Raw genomic sequence first — 21,877 nt, 5'->3', positions numbered from 1 at the left:
TATTGGCTAAAATACTAATACCTAAATATGGTCCAGTAAGGGATATGGGAACAATCTTTGGCTCAACATTTATTTCCAAATGATGGTGGCGTGATGTGAAGATAATGTGAACATATAGTTTTTGTCCTAATAAAATTTATATATTCAAAATCATTTGTGTCTCAGTTTCATTCTTTGGAGACAACTCTGCGAGTGCTTTGAGAAGGGAACAAATGTCAGACATTACGATTAGGCAACTACAAGCTGAAATTGAATAATTAAATCGTTTGGTATTTCTCTTATCAGGCTTCTTACCAACACGGTGACTATTAGGGAACATGTACTTATATTTTCGTAATTTTCAAAATGGTGACAGACATAAGTGACAAACAAAGGTCATTGTAGTTTATATTTAGTTCAGAAAGTTAGTCATAGCTTCAAGTTCTTCTTTATTTACCACTTGTTAATATTGTTGAAACTAATGATTTTGGAGAATGGAGGGTTTAGATTCATGAAACTACTATTCTTTCACCTTTGCAATTAAACTCAATGTTGTTGTTGTTTAAATAGGTTTGGTCAAGATGCTGTGGCATAATTAACAAAAGTCATTCAGAGACAAGGTCTTGACATATTATTTAGTCTTGTCTTATTTTCCTTGGGTTGAGTCTTTACTCTTAACAAAGGTTACATATTATTTGACATGAATGATAGATTAAATGTTGAAGCTTCTTTGATATATGATATGACTCTAAGTGGGGCTCTTGTTAAGGATGAGTCTGCTTCTTGCTTTCACTATAGGTCACAAAAAGTATTTGTGTCTAGGCCTGAAACTTGATGCTACACAAATGTTCATAACAGGTTGTCATAGCCATCATAGTGGAAAATTAAGGGGGAGTTTTGTTCATTGCTCCTCAGCCACTCGCATGTGGAGTAGGCTTCTTAGTTGTTGATGAATAAGGGGGAGTTTTGTTCATCTGCTTAGCCACCTCACCTTAGGTTCATTAGTGAACAAATAGCCTTATAGACACTCTTTTTGTTAACTTTGGAATGAAAATTGAGATTAGATCTAGGTTAGGATTTCACAGCTTAGGTTCATTAGTCAACAAATAGCCTTACACAATATCTATACATAAAGCATGTAAATCATATATCAAAGGCACCAATTTGTCATTTCTCATATACATATACAAATTGAAATAGCAAATAAATAAAAAAACTAACTAATAATATCAATAAAATGACGGTTCAGTCATAATTTAAACAAAAGAAACCAATATACAAAAAAAAGAGGATTGCTGAAGAAGGTTCTTTCGCGGGCACACAGAAGACAGTTCTTCCGTGGATGACAAATCGTGCCTGTGGAAGAACGGTCTTCCGCGAGAGTCTGCGGAAGAACGTTCTTCCGCGGGATATATTGTCTGCCTGTGGAAGAAGATTCTTTCGCGAACTCTGCAGAAGAAGGTTCTTCCGCGAGTGAAAGATGTTTCATTTTTAACATGCGGAAGAAGGTTTTTCCTCTGGATCACATGGAAGAAACTTCTTCCGCGGATACCCACGGAAGAATTATCTTCCACCAGACACAAACGAAGTGTCTTTCACGCGCGGAAGAAGCTTACGGCCATGCGGAAGAAGTTCGTCTTCAACCTCACGCAAAAAATTCCTCACAAATGTCGTCTAACCTAAGGCCAGCCTACGCTATTCAAAGAGAAATGAGGTTAGAACACTAACCTAGAGAGCGGAAGGCGACGAAAAAGCTTCGTGGAGGGTGCCAATGGAGGAATGGAAGAACCGCCGGAGGAGAAGAAAGGAATCGCGCGAAGGAGGAAAATTTTGAAATGCTAGGTGCACTGAAGAATGGTTTTTTTTATTAATAGCTTTTTTTATTTTTTTTAATGAAGGGCATTTTTGGTACTTCAAGTAACCTAAATAAAAGCGGCGTTATTTAAGTGGGATTCACCAATCACAGCGCAGGGTGGCCGTGGTGGCCGTGGAGACTTATTTCGTGGGATTCACCAATCACAGCGCAGGGTGTATTGCCAAGACTTGTTTCGTGGGATTCACCAATCACATCACAGATGTCTCGTACAAACTTGTAAAGCAAAAACGTTACCATTAAAAACTCCTCCCATTTTCAGAACCCTCATCATACATCTTCAGTTCTCTCATTTTCCCTTAACAAATTAAGCGTGAAGAAGCATTCTCTGATCTCAGGATACAAGAAACAATCATGTCTGCCCTGAATTCCACTCCTTTCACTCCATTGAGGTTATTATATACACTATATGCTCTTTCCCGTGCATTTCTCTTTTCTATTACTAGACAATCATTGTGTTTCGGTTTTCTGTCAAATTTTGCCTTATGTGTTTCTAGCAAAATACTAACTTTTATTTTCCCATAATGATTGTGCTTAATTAATTACCTAGGGACCAAGTGGTGAATGTATTCAAGGAATTACAGGAGATCCTCATCAAATTCTTAACACTGCTCATTGCTCTGATTTCAGTAACAAACACTGAGTCAGGGAAGCTTTTGTTTACAGAACAACACAAGCTAATGATGTCTCTGATTTTAACCATTGTCTTATACTTCTTATTTGCTTCCATTGGGACAATACTTCAGATATATAAGGGAAACTTCCTTCAACTTGTAATTTGGGTCATGCTTATTGTGGGAGGTGTTGTTTCAGTTCTGTCTTTGAGCTTCATTTCAGCCACCGTAGCTTGGATCACTTTGGCCATGTGGGTTGGAATATTCGCAGTGGTTGCCTACGACTACGGTGTTCCTCAAAGGATCATAAATTGGATTAAGGGTCCATCAAGCTGAGCTAATTAAGGTTGTTGCCTCTCTAGAGAAAGCATCAAACTATGACAATATATCATATCACAGAGTTTCTCAGTTATGTTGTCCTTTGTGGTTGTTAGTTGTTATGTTTTTTCTGTGTTATATGTTGTATTATACGTTTCTAGATTCTTGGCTTACGAAGAATCTGTTATGGATTTGTGAAAATATTTTTTTTTAATGATTAGAATTTTGTTTTCCTTTATCTCTCCCTTTTTATGACTAGTGGAGTTAATTAAGATTGTCAAAAAAATGATTTTAATGTAAGTAAATGGATTATTTAGTTTAACTTGTGATAAAATTGATTTAAAAAATAATATTAGAAAGAATTATTTTTTAAAAAAAGTATGTTAAAAATTAATTTATGTTTAGAAATGATATTTTAAAATTAAGTTTAAAAGTTAAATTGTATAATAGAATTATTTTTGAAGTATTAATATAGGTATACTTGACGGAACCAATTAATGCCCATGATACCAAGCTAATGATGCATAAATAAATTCACCTTGGAAAGCTCTTACTAAATTTATGATCAATTGATGATTATATGAAGTCATGGTTAATAAGGAAGAAATAAAGCCTTTCATGCCACTTTTTCCTAGCCTGCTTAAGTTCTTAAAGGACTTGAGCAACTTGCACACCTATCCTGATTATAGATAGTGAAGAACTTGTGAAACCACCGTGTATATATATATATATATATTCATGAGTTCTCTATGCAAGAATACTTTGTTTACATTCAAGTCATGGATGAACCAAGTTTTCATATATGTTTGTAAGTATCAATCAACCATGTTCAATTATTAAATGACAATTGATTAATTTAACTACTAATAACCAACTAAGAGAAACTAACTTATTGATAATTGTTATTTAACAAGTTAACATTTTTTAAAATAAGCTATGTCGTGTTCCATATTATTATCAGACAAGCATGTTCAATTAATGAGTTTCACATACTATGTGACAGAAAAAGAAAATGAAACAAATATGATAAATACTTAATTATTAATTCATTCATCGATCAATGAATATTCACACATATGTACTCTTTCATAGTTAATTGTGTTCAAGTAACGAATGACAATTGATTAATTCCTTAGTACCAATAACCAATTAACAGAAAATCTAGTTATTTGATAACTTTTTTTTAACATAATTATTTGATACTTGTTATTTAACAAGATTTCATTTTGTAAAATACATGGAAATAATAAAAATATTTTTTTAAATTTTTTTTATCTTTGATGGGACTACTAATTAAAGGAAAATAAAATATTGATTTATTCAATATACAATCCACAAACATATATCAAAAAAGAAAAGAAATACACTCAACTTTTCTATTTAATTTCTGGTAAAGGAAAAGAAAATATTGATTTATTCATCATTGTAGTGTCAAAAAATAACCCTAGTTACAAGACTTACCTTTTCTATTTAATTCCTAAAATTCCATTCTTCTTCGCTCCTTCCTTGACACTGCCATCATCCCCAACCTCCTCACAGTGAGTGTTACTTCAAAATCCATCAATTTCTCAACTTTTCATCTTGGGCTTCTTTGTTTATCGGTTTTTCATTGTCTTGCTAGACCCAATTGGATAAAGATTGGTTTTTTATTTTTGTTTTCCTCATTTTTTTGTCCCATTTCATTTGGGTGTTTCAGAGTTCACAAGGACTAAAGAGTTGTGCCACCATGTTGGACAATGAAAGGGAGGAGAAAGAGTTGGATCTCTCTTCTGCCGAAGTTGTCATCAAATACAAAATCGCTGTTGAGATCGTTAACAGTGTGTTCCTCACTCTCTTACTCTTAATGTTTTGTTAGAATTTATGGTTTTAGTTCCTTTGTCCCACATCATTTGGTTTGTAAAAACTTGTGTCTCATTAGTGTTATATATAGAGACGCCTCGTAAGCTTTTATGTGCAAGTAATAAAAAGTTCTCCTAGTGTAGTCGTGGACGTAGGCACATACATTGTGTGCTGAACCACGTTAAACTTTATGTCTTTTTCTTTCTTTCCTTTATTTCTTTATCTTTTTTTATTGCTCTATACTAACAACTGGTATCAAGAACTTTTGGCTACTCCACGGGATTTCCTTAGTTTAAAGGGATTAGTGGGAGTCTTCTCAATTTAGAGGAGGCAGTGGGAGCAATGGCATTAGAAGAGGGGAAGGTGACGATCGAGAAGTTCGATGGCACAAATTTTAGCTTTTGGAAGATGCAGATAGATGATTATCTATATCAGAAGAAGCTGTATCAGCCCTTATCAGGGGTTAAGCCAAAAGACATGAAACAAGAAGAATGGAACTTGCTAGATCGACAGGCTCTTGGCGTGATCAGATTGACATTAGCCAAGAACGTTGTGTTCAACATCGTGAACGAGAAGACTACTGCAGGCTTAATGAAGGTGTTATCAGATATGTACAAGAAGCCGTCAGCAGCCAACAAAGTATACTTGATGAGCCGATTATTCAACCTCAAGATGGGAGAAGTTATCTCTGTAACTAATCATATTGATGAATTTAATACTATTCTTGCCCAATTGGAATCAGTGCAGATTAAATTTGAGGATGAGGTGAAGACATTGATTCTATTGTCATCACTACCGGATAGTTGGGCTGTAACTGTTACTGCAGTTAGTAGTTCTACAAGGGAGAACACATTAAAACTTAGTGGCATCCGTGACTTGATCTTAAGCGAAGATGTTCACAAGAGAGATTCAGGAGAATCTTCCAGTCATGTTTCCAATTCAGCATTGAATATTGAAGGCAGGGGAAGGATTACCCAGAAGGATCAGAATGGTCGAGGCAAATCAAAGTCAAGAGGGAAAGGTCAGAGAAAATTTCAAAGTGACGTTACTTGTTGGAATTGTGACAAGAGAGGTCACTTTAGCAATCAGTGCAAGGCACCAAAGAAGAACAAGTCGCACAAAAATAAGAAGCGCGATGATGATGAATCCGCAAATGCAGCAACTGATGAACTTGATGATGCATTAATTTGCAGTTTGGATAGTCCTGTTGATTCATGGATCATAGACTCGGGTGCGTCGTTCCACACTACTCCCTCTAAAGATTTATTGTCTAACTATATTTCTGGAAGATTTGGAAAAGTTTACCTTGCAGATGGAAAATCTCTTGACATTGTCGAAAGAGGTGATATCAACATCAAGACCTCCAGTGGATCCCTATGGACATTGCACAATGTCATACATATTCCTGCCTTAAAGAGAAATTTCATATCTATAGGGCAGTTGGATGATGAGGGACATCACACCACTTTTGGAGATGGAGCTTGGAAGGTAACAAAAGGCAATCTCATTGTGACTCATGGAAAGAAGCGAGGATCTCTATACATGATTGCAGATGAGGATATGGTAGCAGTTACTGAGGCTGTCAATAATTCAACCATGTGGCATCACAGACTTGGACACATGAGTGAAAAAGGAATGAAGCTTATGGCGACAAAGGGTAAGCTATCAAGCCTCAAGCATGTTGATGTTGGTGCTTGTGAACATTGTATCCTTGGAAAGCAGAAAAATGTCAACTTCTCAAGGGTAGGGAAGACTTTTAAAGTTGAAAAGCTAGAATTGGTGCACACAAATGTTTGGAGGCCAGCCCCAGTGAAATCTGTTGGAAACTCACGATGTTTGGGGGCCAACCCCAGTTAAACCATTTTATAAAAGACTACTGCTAACTTATTAATATTTTTTCTCAATCAATTAAAATTGTTGACTGCGCTATGTTTTACACAAATATTTGAAAATAATGCTATTAATTATATTTTAATAAATTTGAATCAATTGTCTAAATAATTAAGTAACATTAATTCTAATACAGCATCCAATTATAGTTTTACGTTTTGATTATTTATGTGTCCCAGAGGTGAAATATTCAATATTCTTAGCTAAATTTTAAATTATAATTTTTAGACATAATTCTAATTTTGACTATGATTTTCAACATCACTGAACAAATATAAATACTAAAATAAAAAGAAAAATAGAATTGTAGAGATTAGAATTAGAATAGACAAAGAGAATTAAGATAACAAAAAAAAGTACTAAAAATGTTATTTAAACCTTATTTTAATATCAAGAAGATATATAATTCAATTACTTGACTAGGATAAGTTTCTTCGACTCTTACGTCTAAAAACAATTATTTTAATTATATATATTAAGTCAAAAACAATTATTTCAATTACTTTGTCACTCAATTTCCATAGCAGAATGAAAGCTATTAAATATCTGGTGAACACAAAGACAAACTCTGTTGAAAGCAGATCACATGAATTAAGGGATGTGTGCAGAATGCACAGATAATACTAAGTTTAACACATCATTGACATACTCAGATATCAAAGTAGCAACTGTAGCAGCACCAACACCAAGACCAAAAAGAAATATTAATATTGGATCCAATATGGCTTTAAGAAAGTTTCCCACACCTGACATTCCAAGGCAGCCCTTCATTATTTACATCAAGCAAACCTAGACATGTACTCCTATTTTTCCACAAGTACACATCAACCCTAGCAGGGCTGCATGGAGCATTTTGCAAAGCATAAACATGTAAAAGCATGAAGGTGACATCCCATAGAGCCAAATTGCAGTGAGAAAATATATAATCCATCATGGAAATCACATATATAAATTAGAAAGCAAACACTCAGAATTTGCTAGAGGATCTTATGGTTAACTATACAGAAAAAGGTAAAATGAAGAACATATAAACATTTGCTGGTAATAGCATTTTCTTTGCTACATCCCAATTCATTTATTATTCTCTATTGTAACATTATACTCTTCCAGCATTTTATATAGTAGTCCAAAAAGGGCCTTCACCATGAATTAAGATTGTTTAAATAATCCAATTGTCAAAAAAGTTAAAAACCTTTGCATCTTCCCAAAAAATATAAACCGTGGATAATAGATTATAGTTTCACTGATTAAGACAATCATGCAATCCCCATTACATATTTACCAAGGATCATCTCTGTTAATAGATACTTGTTTGTAATTTCAAATTTCAAATTACGAACTGTCTCTTTCCTTGATTCATAAAGGCATGTTAAACTGTTAATTTCTTGTCAAAATTGAACTATTTCTAAGCTCAGTGCCATTTATAAATAAATAAAAACTTCAAAATTGTTGCCAATTAAAATTATTCAAAAGTACTGTTGGTAAATGAGTACTTAATCACTAATGTTAATTGTATGTAACATATGAGAAGAGAGAGAGAGAGAGTAAGCTGCTGAAATACTTGCCAACAGCATATAGAGGTGTCTTTGTATCTAAAAATCCACGAAAGGTGCCTTGCGTAGCTAATGCGAGCACAATTGCTGGAGTGCCAAAGGCCCTCAATGTAAGAAACTGCTCAGCAGGTCCACGCATCGGAGAATCCTAAACAGCGTATAAATGGAATAAGTGATGTAAACAAGATTATACAAGTAAAATCCAATTATATAAAACCAAGTACCCATGAAGAGAAGCCAAAAATGTTTTTCTTTTTTACATTTCATGACCCCTAAACCAACAAAAAAGGAACAAAATACCAAGATATAAGAATTTTCTTGCTGCGAATTTTTATGTTTAAGAATCTGGGATCAATAATACAAAATGATGGAGAAATTAATGAGGATGTCACATACAAGATACAAGCGGGATGGCTAACATGGAGAAGAAGCCATCCGGGGTGATTTATAATCGCAAAGTATCTATCAAACTCAAAGACAAATTTTATGGTATTGTTATACACCCAATTATACTATATGGTAGTTCTTAGAATGTGGGTTTGAGTTTAACTTAACCCCAAAAGTTAGCTCATAGGATGAGGGTTTCCCCTCTTATATACTCTATCTTGACCTTTTCTCTAGCCAATGTGGGACTTGGGGATTTTCCAATAAGCCCCCCTCATGCCTAGCACTTTTGGGCTTAGTGCATGGATAACATGGTGGGTGGCCCTTCGAATGGATTTATGATAGACTCTGATACCATCTTAGAATGTGAGTTTGGGCCTCGACCCCAAAAACTAGCTCATATGATGAGGATTGCCCCCACTTATATACTCTATCTTGGCCTTATCTCTAGCTAATGTAGGACTTGAATTTTTTCCAATAATAGTGAATGCTAAGCTTTAAAGGATGAGAGAGAAATGCAGGAGTGATGTTAAGATGGAAGTGTGGTTACACAAGAAAGGACAAGATACAAAATAATTATATATAAGAAAAATTGGTGTAGTATCAATTGAGGAAAAGATGACAGAAAATTAAGGTGGTTTAGACACGTAAAAAGAAGGCCATGGGAGGCACCAATGAGAAGAGTAGGCCGCCTGGTCTTTAGTCTAGTGAAAAGGAGAAGAGAGAGCCAAGATGGACTTTGGAGGAATTTGTCAAGGGAGATCTCATGATAAACAATATTCTTGAAGCTTTGGCTTTTAACCAAACTGAATGGTGTTGTATGATTCATGTAGCCGAGCCGACCTTACCTAGTGGGATAAGACTTTGTTGTTGTTGTTGTTATTGTTCTTGTTACAAAACACATAGGAGCCATCCCGAACACATTTCATATACCAATTAAAAGCTATATTAAAACAAAACATAAGTCTACATCTGAATTTTGGGGAGGGGAGTAAAATGGGCTGCCATAAGGAGATTGATCACCAAGGAGAATATTGATATGATGTGTATTCAAGAGACTAAGAAAAAAACAATTGACAAGTCATTATGTCAGGCTCTATGGGGAAGTGCTGAAGTTATGTGGGAGATGCAACCTGCTAACAACTCAGCGGGTGATATCCTTTGCATGTGGAATGAAACAGTATTCAAGCTACAAAATAAGGTAATTGGTAATGGATTCATCTTCTTGGAAGGGGAATGCATCAGAGAAGCACAGAAAGTATGCATTGTTACCATATATTCTCCTTGTGACATACACAACAAGAGAATATTATGGGATACACTGAGACAGCTGAAACAGTCATCCCAAGTAGGTCTGTGGTGTGTGCTTGGGGACTTTAACAGCATAAGGAACCCAACTGAGAGAATTGGAAAATCTGAAAGGCTATTTGGAGAGAATAGTATGCAGGAATTCAATGAATGGATTGATGATTTAGAGGTCCTGGAGGTTCCTTCTGTGGGCAGACAATACACTTGGTTTAGATCAAATGGAGAGTCTAGAAGCAGATTGGACAGGTTTTTAATATCCCCTGAATGGAGGGACAGATGGCCAGAAAGTGTGCAATTTACTTTGCCAAGAAATTTTTCTGACCGCTGTCTTATTCTACTTAGAAGTAAGAATGTTGATTGAGGTCCTAAACCTTTTAGGATACTAAATTGTTGGTTAACAGACAAATCCTTCAGAGAAGTAGTACACCAATGCTGGAATTATGTCCAAGTTTCAGGGTGGGGAGCATATGTATTAAAAGAAAAAATTAAGAGGCTGAAGCACAGATTAAAGACATGGAACAAGGAACAATATGGAGATAGCTTCAAAAAAGTTCAGAACCTGGAAGATGAATTAAATAAGTTAGAGGAGGACACAATGCACAGACAGCTGACTGACCAGGAAATCCTCAAAAGAAAGCAGTTACAGGAATCTTTATGGATGGCTGCCCAAGCCCATGAATCATTGCTAAGGCAGAAATCTAGATCAAGATGGTTAAAGGAGGGTGATTGCAACACACGCTACTTCCATATCAGGATGAATGCAAATAGAAATAGAAATTGCATTAAAGGACTATTCATTGATGGTATATGGACAGATGACCCTCATAAGGTGAAGGAAGAAATCAGAACCTTCTTCTCCAAGAGATTTCAAGAAGCAGATATTCAAAGACCCAAGATTGAAGGTATTAGCTTCAAAACCATAGATCAGCAGCAGAACTCCTTGCTTGTGGCTCCATTTCAGGAGATAGAAATACAGAATGCAGTTTGGGAGTGTGGTAGTGACAAGAGCCCAGGTCCTGATGGCATGAATTTTAAATTCATAAAGCAGTTTTGGGATACACTAAAGCCTGATATATTTCGCTATATTCATGAGTTTCATGCTAATGGTATCATTCCCCGAGGATGCAATGCTTCCTTTATAGCTTTAATCCCCAAGACATGACCAACTCTAATTGTCAGTATAGGAGTATATTTGTTATATAATATTATTTTAACTTTTCATTTTCCCACTCTGCTTACAAATGGGTCCTTTAAGGATTAAAATATAAAATTTAGTTTCCAAAAATGTAAAAAGTAAGACAAATATATCTAAACATTAACAGTAGATTGTGACTCATTATTATAATTTGAAAACATTTATAATGATTACGAAATTTTTTTTAAAACAAACCCATAAATTAAATTGAGTCTTAAAAAAAAAGAATACTCCTTTTATAAACTATAAATAATTTTTTCACTCTCATGGATTGAAAGGTTCAAGTAAAAAAAATATTTATTGTAAAACATTATAATTAAATTAGATCCATGAATAATTTTTAGGGAAAATTAAAATTACAATGAAAATTTTAATTTTTAAAAAAAAGCTCGCTTCATTTGGAATTTTTTTTTAAGGTTGTGATTTTTTAAATGATCAGTCAATAAAAAATAATTGTTTATGATTTAAAAAAAATAAAAATCAACAAACTTTTATTATAATTTGAAATTTGATGTCATTGCATATACTAATAGACATTCATATTTTTATTATGAAAAGTTTATTAAAAAACAATTAAATAAATAATATTTGATTAAACATAATGAATGATTTTCTTATCGTTTTATAATATATTTTTTCTTTTTTTTGTGTTGATAACATTTATTCAAGAATTAACAACCAAATGATTGATTTTTTTTTTGTAGCTAAAGAAAATTAAGAAGAATTCGTCAAAGCAATAAAAATTGACTTCCATTGATAATATTTTATGCATGTCTTAATAGTTGATTAAACTTAAAATTTATATAACATAAATAGACACTTAGCGGTATGATATATATCTCCCAAACTTTTATCGCAATCATTATAAAATTTTTAAAATTATAATAATGAGTCACAATCTATTATTAACGTTTGGATATATTTGTTACATTTTTTACACTTTGAGAGACTAAATTTTGTAATTTTGCATTTTCATCTTTTAGGGATGCATTTGTCAGCGAGGTGGAAAGACAAAAGGTCAAAAAAGATATTATATGACAAATATGTCCTTATACTAACAATTAGATATGGTCATGTTGACAATCATTTCACTAACAAATTTATCCTAATATGTCAAATAGGCTATTTTATGAACGATGACGAAAACTTAGCTGAATTTGATCGTATCGGGATATGACTTTTAATGAGAAACTAAAATTATATTATTATATAACTGTATAAATGCAAAATATATTGATTTTTATAAAAACTAAAACTAATATTTCCAAATATTTTAAAGAATAAAAACATATTTTATGAGAAAATATATGTTATGTAGTAATAGTATAAAATAATTTTACATTTTTATTTAATCATAAATTATTATATAAAGTAATTAAGTGTTTTTACTGTAATTATCTTACATGTCGTACTAATAATAATTTTTAATTGATTTTTAATTTAAAACTTTTTATATTAATAATGTATAATAATTAAATTTTTTATTTTAAATAGAATTATTTAGACACGCATTTTAATCTTACTTAAATATTTAAAATTAATTAGGTGTTGCTTTAAAATAAACAACAATTAAATGATGAATTTAAAGAAAATTTAGGTCGTGTGATAAAATGATAATTTTAGATATTAAAAGATGAGAAACATTAAAAATATATTTTTTGACACACTCGTTCAAACACATTCTCTTTTATTTATTATAATAATTAAAAATGTTTAAAAAAGTACGTTTCTAACCCTCCTCTTAATATATATATATATATATATATATATATATATATATATATATATAATTAGAATGAATGTGTTAAAATATTATACTAGTAATTTGGCTTAATTAATAGGAAGTTAAATTTACAAGATAAATGATTTTAAATATTTTACAATAGTTAATTATTAATTTTTAAATTCATTTTGTAATTTATTAAAATGATTAATGAAAGATACAGTATAGTTGGTACGTGCCTCCAGCGAGTATTAGTAATTAGGTCAGACAACCCACATCCATTTATAAATTGCAATGGAGGAATGACTTAACTCATTTGTTATGATCCACAACTCTGAGCATAAAAAGTAAAATCGACCTTTATTGAAAAATAGTCGGTTATTTGTGCTTAGCCACGGGTCGTTCCCTTTCCTTCCATTTTTTTTTAGCATTGAAATTGTGTTTAGATTAAAAACTAAAATATTTTTTTGAATGTTTGAAAAATTAGAATCTGAGCTTAATTCATATACCTTAATTGGTATTCATGTAATATAAATAGATGTACGAATTAACAATATTATAAATATAGTTATTATTAAATTTTTTGTTGACAATGCTATAATATTTAAGTTGATCTTAAATTTTACATTAATTTTGAAGTTTTGTAATATGGACCATGTTTAATTAGGTGTGTAGGATTATAAAAATAATTGCTACTTACCTATCAACTTTTACCCAATTACTAAAGGTCTTTTCAGAAATAAAGAATGTTTGCAAGTTATTGTTTGAAAAATTGAAAATAGGTTGTAGTTGGAAATAGGATGTTTTGCAATTTTGTGACATAAAACCTATATTATTAGTCCTGGAGACCTTGAAATTACCAATTAGTGATTATTCTTAGTGCTATTTTTGTTGCTATGTTTTCATGGTATTCATGATAATTCCAACATAAGGATAAAGATGAAAAAAAAAAAATAACAAAATTGTATGAAAGATATTATAAGTTTGTTGTAACTTATTTGCTGATAAAGGAAAGAATATCCCTTTGGGTGGGATTTTCCATAAAATTTGAGGTGCATTGGTTTCTTGTGCATTTTAGTGGGCATGGTACCCATTTTGGTTGTGTTGCTATGACATTCATTATTTCACAAAATATGAACAAAGTGCAAATAGTAAAAGATAAATAATATTATATTATTGATATAAAATAGTATTTGTTTACAATAATTGATAACCAAAAGATGAGAAATAACTTAGAATCATGATAAATATCCACATTATAACCATCAAAATATCCATTGGTTGCTTGATATCGTTGGATATCAATGTCAGTAACTCAAAACATGAAATGACAAATATATAATTTCCAGGGCCTAAAGATGTTTTAAAGTATATTAGCAAACACCATTGAACATTAACATGCACATGTAAAAGAAGAAAATGTAAAACAACAAATTTATGGTAAAAACTTACTTTCATGAATAAGCCTAAATGAGTAAAACATCTTATAATTTTTGGTCTATAATAATCTTGAACATGATTGTTTTCCATGAATGATAATTGTGATTTTTACCTTAACTAAAAATATGTGGTTAAGAAATATGTTTATTTTTTTTAAAACATAACATCCAGTTCATCTCTCAAGTCACACCCTAATCAAAACAAATAATTGAAATTAGAAACAACTTCTTTTAAGATTTCATATAGTAATGAAATAATAAAGTATTTGAAAAGAAGAAGAAAAAATGAAACAAAATAACTGAGAAATAAACCACATATAATAGAGTCCAAAAATCATAGATCATTCCACTTAAAAAAGTTAAATCATATGCATCAACATTTGGATAAGAATAAGCTAATACTTATAATCCTTTGTATATAATAATCTTGAACATGATTGTTTCTTGTGAATGATAATTGTGATCTTTACCCTAACTAAAAAACATGTGATTAAGAAATATGTTTAATTTTTTTGAAACACAACACCTAGTTCGTCTCCCAAGCCACATCCCAATCAAAGCAATTATTTAAAATTAAAAGTAACTTCTATTAAGATTTCATATAACAAAGAAATAGTAAAGTATTTGAAATGACAAAAAAAAAACTGAGAAATAAAACATAAATAATAGAGTCCAAAAATCATAGATCATTTCACTGAAAAAAAATTAAACCAAAATGTAACTCAACTCAATCAAACATGGAAATAGAAAACATAAACTAAGCAAGTCACACTTTCAAGGTAGCAGATTTTTATCTTAATGTAATATATTATTTTGGAATTTATTTTAAGATAATATATTTTTATAAATGATACTATGATTATATATTTATATTTTTTTTCTGTTTATTATATGAATAACACAATCTACAGATATAATTAAAAGAGTAGTCTAGCAAAAAGACCAAAGTAGACATTCTATTTTGTTGACATGTGACTTAAGTAAGGGGTAAAATTAAAATTTTGAAAAAAATGTTTTTCTGTTGTCGGCGGTCCAAGAACGGTGTTACATGTCACAAACTCACAATTGTAGAACGGAGGTCCAAGAAGACAGACAATAGCCCAAAGGCGAGCTGCATGTGGCCTATACTTTTCAATTGTTTCATTTTTTATTAAGGTTGTGATGATATTAAAAATAATAAAAATAAAAATGTATTGTATGTTTACAATTTTTATTTAGGATATTAAAGCAAAAATAAAATTAAGCAACAAACATTTTCCTCCCATTTGATGTCAACCTAGGAAAACATTGTACTAAACATTATTTTATCATCTTAAATATTATTCTTCTTATAAACTTTGATAATTTTACCCTCTCAAATTATAATTTAATAAATGAATAATATGTGTATAAATTATATATTTATATACTTTTTTAAAATGAATGAAAATAATTTATAAATTTTGATAATTTTATCATCTTTAACTATAATTTAATAAATAAATAATATGTGTGCAGATTATATTATTACATAATCAATAAATTTATTATTTTTTATAATGATTATTTTATAAGTAATATTGGAAAAAATTATGATTGATTAATGATATAAAAAATTTTACATCAATCAAATTTTTGAATTAACTTTTATATAAAATTTCTTACACTACTAAATTGTTGTATCTATTATTATATTCCATCTTTGGATTAGGATAAAGAAACAATCCCGTGATATTAGTTTTAATGATGAGAAATCAATTCAAATAAATTGTGATACCACTAACATAAAAAATAAGAAAAATTAAAAATTATTATTAAAAAATCGATGGACTAATAAAAACATCAATTTTTAAAGGAATAAAAAAATTATCAAATTTTAAAAAATATATTTAAGCTTAAAAAAACTAATTCCTAATACTAATTTGTATAGCAAAAGAAAATCTATATAAAATTATATTAATAACAACAAAATATATTTTTTATAATTTAATTTCTAAATTTTTGTGGATTACCTGTGACAAAAGAAAATCTATATAAAATTATATTAAAAACAACAAAATTATATTGCCTGTTTTTTTCTATACCAAAAAATTGATTCCAGCATTCTTTTAAACTTTCATATTGGCTAATCCAAAATATAAAATTGCATTCCCAATAGGTCAATCCCAAAAGTCGTAAGAAGCAACAGGCTTGTAAACACACGTGTCAATCCAACATGCATGCAACTATGCATAGACCTGGCGACAAAACCTGGGCTAATGACTACCGTCTGAATTAATTTCTATTTTGATAAATAATATTTGAATTGATTAGGCATGGTTAGGATTTGGGTTTTTTCGATAACCAAAAATCAGTTTTATAGATATTTGATTACTACATCTGCTTTTACCCTTGGGCATGCCCGTCACTTAAATTTTTAAAATTTTTTGTATAATTTTTCGATAACCAAAAATCAGTTTTATTGATATTTGATTAGTACATCTGCTTTCACCTTGGACATGCCCGTCACTTAAATTTTTTAAAATTTTTGTATAATTTTTCGATAACCAAAAATCAGTTTTATTGATATTTGATTAGTACATCTGCTTTCACCTTGGACATGCCCGTCACTTAAATTTTTTAAAATTTTTGTATAATTTTTCGATAACCAAAAATCAGTTTTATTGATATTTGATTAGTACATCTGCTTTCACCTTGGACATGCCCGTCACTTAAATTTTTTATATAATTTAATCAAAAAGTCTGTAATTTTTATTAGTAATTAATTTTATTTTAGAATTTTTATATAATTTAACATTTTTTTCTTAATGATTTTTATAGACATATATGTTATAATAAATTTATTTGTATATAAGTAATTAAAAAAAATATTTAACAATGAATTTACTTTTACTAAAATCAAATTTTTAATATTTTCTTAAAAAAGTTATTTCTTTAAGTGGAATCTGGAATCTGCTGTTATATCTATTATTATATTTTATCTCTGGATTTGAATAAGGAGATAATCCCGTGTTATTAGTTTTAATGATAAGAAATCAATTTAAATAATTTGTGATACCACTAACCTAAAGAAGAATAAAAGAAATTAAAAATTATTATTAAAAAATGGATGGACTAATAAAAACATTACTTTTTAAAGGAAAAAAAATAAATTATTAAATTTTTAAAAATATATTTAAGCTTAAAAAAAACTAATTCCTAATACTAAATTGTATAGCAAAAGAAAATCTATATAAAATTATATTAATAACAACAAAATATATTTTTTATAATTTAATTTCTAAATTTTTGTGAATTACCTGTGACAAAAGAAAATCTATATAAAATTATATTAAAAACAACAAAATTATATTGCCTGTTTTTTTTCTATACCAAAAAATTGATTCCAGCGTTCTTTTAAACTTTCATATTGGCTAATCCAAAATATAAAATTGCATTCCCAATAGGTCAATCCCAAAAGTCGTAGGAAACAACAGGGGTCAATTCCAAAAGTTTGTATGAAACACGTCACTTAAATTTTTGCATAATTTAATTAAAAAGTTAATTTTATTTTAAATTTTTTACATAATTTAATATTTTTTCTTAATAATTTTTTAGACACATACGCTATAATAAATTTATTTATATATAAATAATTAAAAAAATATTTAACAATGAATTTATTTTTTTTAAAATCAAAATTTTAATATTTTTTTTAAAAAAAAATATTTTTGTAAGTAAAATCTGTTTGGACTTTGGATACAGAGATACCACCTTATCTTTAAGGACGTTACTGAAAAAGTAAAAAAAATAAAAAAAAAAGTGACGTGTTAGTTTTTTCCAAAATTTCAATTTTACCCCTTGCTCGGCCATAATTACGTGTCAACTGGTCCTTTCGCTAGACCGATGAAAAGGTTATTCTAACCCTCCTCTATATATATATATATATTATTAGAATGAATGTGTTAAAATATTTTACTAGTAATCTGGCTTAATTAAGAGGAATTTAAATTTACAAGATGAATTATTTTAAATATTTTACAATAGTTAATTATTAATTTTTAAATACTTTTTTTGTAATTTATTAAAATGATTAATGAAAGATACCGCATAAGCGGTACCAGCGGCTACCGAGTATTAGTAATTGGGTTAAACAAGTAGGAGTGAGGTGATTCTTTAGGTGATTGGCAGTCCGAGATAACGCGCCCCACACAAAATCCCGTTCCCCTTTTCTCTACAACTCACGCGCCCCACACATAATCCTCATTATACAACCCACGCGCCCCACACAAAATCCTCATCATATATACATCTTCAGTTCTCTCATTTTTCCCTTAACAAAATAAGCGTGAAGAAGCCTTTTGTTATCTCAGGATACAACAAACAAACATGTCTGCCCTGAATTCCAATCATTTCACTTCATTGAGGTTATTATATACACTATATGCTCTTTCCCGTGCACTTCTCCTTTCATGCCACTTCTTCCTAGCCTGCTTAAGTCCTTAAAGGGACTTGAACAACTTGCACACCTTTCTTGGTTATGAATAGTGAAGAACTTGTGAAACCACCGTATATATATCTTCATCGAGTTCTCTATGCAAGAATGCTTTGTTTACATTCAAGTCATGGATGAACCAAGTTTTCATATATGTTTGTAAGTATCAATCAACCATGTTCAATTAATAAATGACAATTGATTAATTTAACTACTAATAACCAACTAAGAGAAACTGACTTATTGATAATTGTTATTTAACAAGTTAACATTTTTTAAAATAAACTATGTAGTGTTCCAGATTATTATGAGACAGCCGTGTTCAATTAATGAGTTTCACATACTATATGACAGAAAAAGAAAATGGAACAAATATGATAAATACTTAATTATTAATTCATTCATTGATCAATGAATATTCACATATATGTGCTCTTTCATAGTTAATTGTGTTCAAGTAACGAATGACAATTGATTAATTCTTTAATACCAATAACCAATTAACAGAAATCTAGTTATTTGATAACTTTCTTTTAACATAATTATTTGATGCCTGCTATTTAACAAGATTTTATTTTGTAAAATAGATGAAAATAATAATAAAGAACTTTAAAAAAAATTATCTTTGATGGGACTACTAATTAAAGAAAAATCTCGTAGACTCACCAATTGACAACACGGTTAGTGACTTCATATGAGTCACACTACTGATGTCCTGATTCATTATCTCCAAATACAACCTTGCAAGAAGTTCAGTTGTCATATACCATCCTCAGGAGCACCTAATGCAGCCTTTCAAACAAATAATCACACAACCATCGGAATCACAAAAAACAAAAAATGTCCAGGTACAACACATACATCATATAAAATGAAAATTAATCCAAGACAAATTTTCATCTCTTAACATAAAAAAAATATATTATGCAGAAAAATACTAACTTGCCAAGTCTTCACAGCACGCTCGGTGACTTCATATATATGAGTCGCAGAAAAAGAAAAAGAAAGAAGGAAATACCTTTGGGGCGATCGAGGGTCATGACAGCAACATTGTTTTGATGAACAGAGCCCTCCACAAATTCTTCGGCCATAATGGAAAATGCTCGCAAAGAAAAGGAAGGTTGAAAAAAAATTAGATACCAAGCTACAGTGAAAGAAAAAGAAAAAGAAGCACGTACATCATATAAAATGAAAATTAATCCAAGACAAATTTTCATCTCTTCATATAAAAAAAACATATTATGCAGAAAAATACTAACTTGTCAAGTCTTCATAGCACGGTCCGGTGACTTCATATGAATCGCAGAAAAAGAAAAAGAAAGAAGGAAATACCTTTGGGGCGATCAAGGGTTATGACAGCGACGCCATTTTGATGAACAGAGCCCTTCACGAATTCTTCGGCCATAGCGGAAAATGCTCGCACAGAAAAGGAAGGTTGAAAAAAAATGACAACCTTTCAAGAAGTTCAGCTATCATGATACCATCCTCAGGAGCACCTAATGTAGCCTTTTAAACAAATAATTACACAACCATCGAAATCACAAAAACAAAAATGTTCAGGCACAACATGTACATCATATAAAATGAAAATTAATCCAAGACAAATTTTCATCTCTTCACATAAAAAAAATATATTATGCAGAAAAATACTAACTTGCCAAGTCTTCACATCATGCTCAGTGACTTCATATGAGTCGCAGAAAAAGAAAAAGAAAAAGAAAAAAGGAAATACCTTTGAGGTGATCGAGGGTTATGACAACGACACCATTTTGATGAACAGAGCCCTTCACGAATACTTTGGCCATAGCGGAAAATGCTCGTAGAGAAAAGGAAGGTTGAAAAAAAATAAAAAAAAATTAGATACCAAGCTGCAGTGAAAGAAAAAGAAAAAGAAAAAGGAAGAAGAAAATACCTAAAGGTGAGTGTGTTGCGGTGGAGAAAGAGAAATGCGAATCACCAAACTGCTCAAAAAATACAAACTTGCCAAGTGTTCACAGCACGCTCGGTGACTTCATATGAGTCGCACTGCTTGTGTCCTTGTTCCTTATCTCCAAATACAACCTTTCAAGAAGTTTAGTTGTCATAATACCATCCTCAGGAGCACCTAATGCAGCCTTTTAAACAAATAATCACACAACCATTGGCATCACAAAAACAAAAATGTTCAGGCACAACACATACATCATATAAAATGAAAATTAATTCAAGACAAATTTTCAACTCTTCACATAAAAAAAATATATTATGCATAAAAATACTAACTTGCCAAGGGTTGACAACACAATAGCTGACTTCATATGAGTTGCACTGTTGGTGTCCTTATTCCTTATCTCCAAATACAACCTTTCAAGAAGTTCAACTGTCATAATACCATCCTCAGGAGCACCTAATGCAACCTTTTAAACAAATAATCACACAACCATCGGAATCACAAAAACAAAAATGTTTAGGCACAACACGTACATCATATAAAATGAAAATTAATTCAAGACAAATTTTCATCTCTTCACATAAAAAAATATAGTATGCAGAAAAATACTAACTTGTCAAGTCTTCACAGCACGCTCGTTGACTTCATATGAGTCGCAGAAAAAGAAAAAAGAAAAAGAAAGAAGGAAATACCTTTGGGGCGATCGAGGGTTATGACAGCGACGCCGTTTTGATGAACAGAGCCCTTCACAAATTCTTCGGCCATAGCGGAAAATGCTCGTAGAGAAAAGGAAGGTTGAAAAAAAAATTTTAAAAAAATTAGATACCAAGTTGTAGTGAAAGAAAAAGGAAGAAGAAAATACCTCAAGGTGAGTGTGTTGCGGTGGAGAAAGAGAAATGCGAATCCAAAAGGAGAAGAGTTATATGTGGCGGTGGAGGCTGAGCTATATCCTACAAGAACGACGGCGAAATAAACCATGACTACCTAACCCATCTTCAAACACTAACCAAAATTGTAAAAAATAGAATGAAGATGAGAAGAGAATCATATCAAAAACAGAAAATGCAACACACACAACACAATGCCCATCACAACGTTTCTGGAACCCTCCTACAGAGATGAAGAGAGGAAAAATGTCGCTCTCTCGCTGTCACATGTCAACAACTCTGCCACGAGTTGACAAATTATGTAAAGACCAAAATGACCAAAAAACTAACAAATGTGTCACATATCAAACTCATAGGTATGGATAAAATAGAAATTTCCAGTAACTTCTCATTTATAAGACTTTATATATATATATATATTATTAGAATGAATGTGTTAAAATATTTTACTAGTAATTTGGCTTAATTAAGTGGAAGTTAAATTTACAAGAT

Source organism: Glycine soja, chromosome 18 (genome assembly GCF_004193775.1).
Source record: "Glycine soja cultivar W05 chromosome 18, ASM419377v2, whole genome shotgun sequence".
Taxonomy (NCBI): domain Eukaryota; kingdom Viridiplantae; phylum Streptophyta; class Magnoliopsida; order Fabales; family Fabaceae; genus Glycine; species Glycine soja.
Note: the sequence above shows the minus strand (reverse complement) of the source record.